Here is a 4,952-nt window from a genome sequence, read left to right on the forward strand (position 1 = left end):
CAAATAATAACTTGACGACTGTGTAATATAGACATTATATTTCGTGAAACGGTTGATAAGATTAAAGATAAACCGTGTTTTAATACACTCCGCATATGTTGTTATTTTACATTCGTTGACGATATTTGATGATTAAAATTCAGCTATAAACCAATATACAGGGCCAGCGCGCTAATCCGAACGTGAATCGTGCAGTGGGTCGTTCGGATTAGGGATTCGTTCGGATTACTGAATGTTTATTGAGAGAAAAAATGGAAATTTCTGGTTTATCAAAATGTTCGTTTTTTATGACATCTCAACATATATGAAGAGGAATATGGAAGTCTAGGCATTTACGGAGCTTACGACCGTCATAGGTTGGTTTAAAGTTATCACTTTACACACGTGTAACATTCACCAATTCCACCAACCACAACCACAACCACACTACTTAAGTTCTATATATATGAACATATACCATATGATCCGCACTACTTAAGTTCTATATATATGAACATATACTATATGATCCGGTTTTGAAACATTTTATAAGAATCCCTAAAATTTTCACTTGTAGTATCTATTGGTGAGACGAAGAAGATTTTTTGTTGGGTAGAAACTCTTATATTTGTATGTGAGGTCCGAATCCTGGACTTTAATCACATACATGAGAAACGCCAGAAAATATCCAATTCATTTTATTTTTTTAGCTTTTTTTGGCCGGATAATTTAATTTTTATTTAGATACTGAATGAGTAATTAAAAAAATATCACTTATTATTTTATCTTGAAAAAATCAGATATAATCATTTGAAGCAGAAAATAGTATGCTTTGAATTTTCTTTCTTTTCTGTTTAACTAGATTGATACACAGCCACAAGCACTAGCTGGTACAGTGGTCTTAAAAACTAATTCCGTAATTCGCAGATGTATATTATAAAGAAAAATTAGCTGACTAACTTATTAACCATCACGCTGCTCCTCTACAAAGGTAGGCAGAGAGAACGGCATACCGATTCATATTTGCTGACAATCTTGGCCTCTTCCACATTCATGCATTTATCATATATACCCGCCGATTATTCCGACTCTTTCACCTGACCATTTTTTTACTAATTATTTTTTATTATGTCCTTTAGTGTTTCTGTCCTGCTTATAAATACAATTTAAATTAACAGATAACAGTAATTACTACACTCATATTATTTTTTGACATCTCATCAAATATGAAGAAGAATATGGAAGTCTGGAGATGAGATGTCAAAAAATAATAAGAAAATAACTCCTGTAATTGGAGATAATCCCAATTTTATGAACAACTATTTATGAAGGTGAAGCACTGCAGTTTAGCTTCCCTACTCTCCCACTTTCATGTATTTAAAATACCAGATGTTTTCCTCAGTCTAGCTCTGCTTCTGTTGTTTACAACATAGGTACCCTTCTTAAAATAATTATAATTTAGTTTCATTATTATTTTTTTGCTCATTCGATTCACATGCCCAGACCATCTCAACACACCTTTCTGAATTTAATCGATAATGCTCATCTCAGCCTTGCATTCATTCCTTATATCACTATTCAAACATATTGAATTCATATCCCATCCTTGTCTCATGTCTCTTCTTATATATAGACTTTTCTTATGCATAGGTGTGAAGAACTGTAATTTGTACTCATGATTTTTTTATAATCTGTTTTATCATATATTGTAACTGTTGTTTTTCCTTCCAATAAAATAAAATAAAATAGTTTTTCCGCAAATTTTCTGAATAAACGTGGTCCTTTTTTATGCAAAATTTATTTATGACGTTTTGAGCACAATGAAACGTAAGCTGTACTTTAAACATAAACACAGCAGTCTATTTATTCACAAAGTAAAATCAATTGGCACTATCCTCAGGACAATCTGACATTCTGCCCACCAGACTATTTAGCCATTGTATGGGGTAATAAATGTTGTTCGTTCGTTAGGCAACATGTGAAAATAAAACCTCGTTTTAACTGTGAAATCAAGATTTAGGGGTCGAACTGTAAAAAGGGTGTTTTAGAGCTCCTTTTAGTGTATTATAAATCATGCCTTTTTATGTGTTATGCCTTCTGTCACACAAATTATTTGTTAATATTATTTTGAGTGGTGGCGTATTGAGTCTACGAAAATTCGAGTTGCTATACATCGTAAAAATAAATGATATTTTGGTTATGAAAATTATGAAATAAGTTTTGATTTCGTTTATAAGCGAAGTTTTCGTTTATTAATGTAATTTAATTTGTATATTATTTTTTTAATCATACGCTGATTCTTTGAGTCTACTCATTTGTATTTTATTGTTAAAAAACACATAAAAATTCATTTTGTGACAATTGTTTCGCATTTCGAACCAATTTTAAATGACATTCGTTCGAAAATGCCATAACAAAGCGAAACAACTGTCACAAAATTTATTTTTATGTGTTTTAAAATAATAAAATACAATAATTGTATTTTATTATTTTAAAACACTGATTATTAGTCTACTAAAGTAGACTAATAATCAGTGTTTCATTTTAACATTTAATGTTTGAATTAAAATGGATTTCTATAAATTAAACACCAAATCTATAAATATAATATAATTTCAGTTAATGACACACTTTTTTTTTTATTAAGGTTTATATATCAATACATGTGTCAGCTTGTGGTTCCGTGGTTAGTGTCGCTTGTTCTGATTTAAAGATTCTGGACTCGAATCCACTCAAGCAGATCACTGAGACTCGAATACTAAAAATAGTAAAATAAAAACTAAAACTACCTACTTAAGTATCAACCCTTTTTCCCGCAGGGGCAGGCAGAGGGAATAGAACGCCGCACCAGTCTATGTTTGTATATAATCCTCACCTCTTCCACATTCATGTATTTCCTCATACATACCCGGTGATTATTTCGACTCCTGACCTAACCACATTCAAGTATTTGAAATGGTTGATCATGCCAAGGTTTTCCTCTATATCACATAAATATAGATCTTTAATACATTCTTGTAGTTGATAACGGTCATAATTATACATTGTGGTTATGTAAGTTTATCATTTCTAGTGTGCTGAAATGTCGATGACCTTGTCTGAGATATCAGTATTTCGACAAGCAAAGTTAATAACGCTGTATCGGCAAAACCGTTACCTTACTACTAAATATATTTACTATTAATTTACAATGATTAAAGAAAACACTTCGTTTTTTACCATTTATTATAGACTACATATTTCAGAACTTAAACTTCCATTATTCAAGTCTGTATAATAACTATTATATTATATTTATGTATAATAGTTATTATACAGACCTGAATGATGGAAGTTTAACTTCCGAAACATGTAGTCTATAATAAAACTCAAGTGGTAAAAAAACGAAGTGTTTTCTTTAATCATTGTTACATGTCTTACCACAAAGTTAATGCCGAAACAATAAATAAAATACTATTAATTTCATTTTTAATTGTTAAGTACAACTTTTTTTTAAAGTCTATTGTGACACATGTTTCGATGCATTCTGCATCATTTTCAAATACCATTTGCGGTATTATTTATTGATTCGGCTTTTAATTTGTGAAATGGGTTTTTTTCTAAATACGTCACCATTATTATCTTCTTTTACAGAATGCCCGTTCCTTACCCCCACCCCTATATTTATTATTTATAACCTCTTTATATAGCTACCTTAATATTTTTTGCTCGTTAGTTGTACTTTTCTAAATATCTTTACTTTTCGAAACTAGTCATGAAATAGTCACTTTCGTGTGTAATGAAATAAAACTCATTAAGTGGTTTTATACGAGTGTTTTTATTTAATAATCACCATACGCGGTGTTTGAAAATGATGCGGAATACATCGAAACATGTGTCACTATTGATTTTAAGAAAACATGGTATTAACCAAGTAAAACTAAAATATAAAATGGGTAGATATTAGATATTACCACAAACTGACTGCCAAATCATTTAATCAAATATTTTAAACATAAATTGTGATTTAATATCTGAGATTTTCATGGCCGTTTACATTGTCATTTATCAGGTAATTATACTGATGTGTTATGAAATTTTATAACATCTGATGTTTGGTTCGTAATACCACAGTTGATATAATTTCTCATCAATTTGGTTATCGAAAAAAAAAATTACTTACCTTTGCGGATATGTAACAATAACTCATAACATAAGAAAAAGCCATAACCGAACAGTAAATTCATCTATTTATTGATTTGGCGTTTAATTTGTAGAACTCCATTTTAATTTATATATTAATTTTAAATCAAACACAGATTTTTTGAGTCTACCAAGTTGTATTTTATTAACAAAAACACATAAAAAACACATGAAACACAAAAAAAACACATAAGAAATTGTTAATAAAATACAACTTAGTAGACTCAAAAAATCTGTGTTTGATTTAAAATTAATACATAAAGTAAATTCATCGTTTAAAACCATTAAATTCTTAATACATTCATAACAAAGCCTTAAAGTGTCGATTTCTAATTTTTGCAGATTCGGCATTACAGTAGGTCGCCTCAATTTACGCTCGGTTTGTCACTTTTCACTATTTTAATACCGTTATTTTGTCGGTTTCAACACAGTCGCCGATAGCCGTGATCGTCTAGTGGTTAGGACCCTACGTTGTGGCCGTAGTAACCCAGGTTCGACTCCTGGTCACGGCAGTGTTAGAGACACTGTCATGGCGGTGACTTTTTTTTTTTCACATAAAGAGTCCAATTACACTTTATTTAAAGACATTATTTTTATCTGAAATATTATGAAAGTGTTTTTTTTTTATTATTTCATTTCATAATAAAAATTGGATTGTTTTTACTGCCTTTATCGTAAATTTCGTTTATTGATTCGTCAGTCACTTTGTGATAGTATTATTAATTTAATTTTTACTTTGTTATGACCACTTTTTTATATATCTATTGAGACACGTGTTTCGATGCATTCCG

The 4,952-nt window shown here is 30.0% G+C and overlaps 1 non-coding gene across 1 annotated transcript; it reads left to right on the plus strand.

Annotated features, from left to right (window-relative positions):
- Positions 1 to 4,601: 4,601 nt before the first annotated feature.
- On the plus strand, positions 4,602 to 4,673 carry TRNAH-GUG (transfer RNA histidin (anticodon GUG)). Its single transcript has one exon. It is a non-coding gene; the product is annotated as a tRNA-His (tRNA).
- Positions 4,674 to 4,952: the final 279 nt, after the last annotated feature.

This window comes from Brachycentrus maculatus, unplaced genomic scaffold, assembly GCF_059751285.1.
Source record: "Brachycentrus maculatus isolate JH-2025_06_01 unplaced genomic scaffold, ASM5975128v1 h1tg000916l, whole genome shotgun sequence".
Lineage (NCBI taxonomy): Eukaryota > Metazoa > Arthropoda > Insecta > Trichoptera > Brachycentridae > Brachycentrus > Brachycentrus maculatus.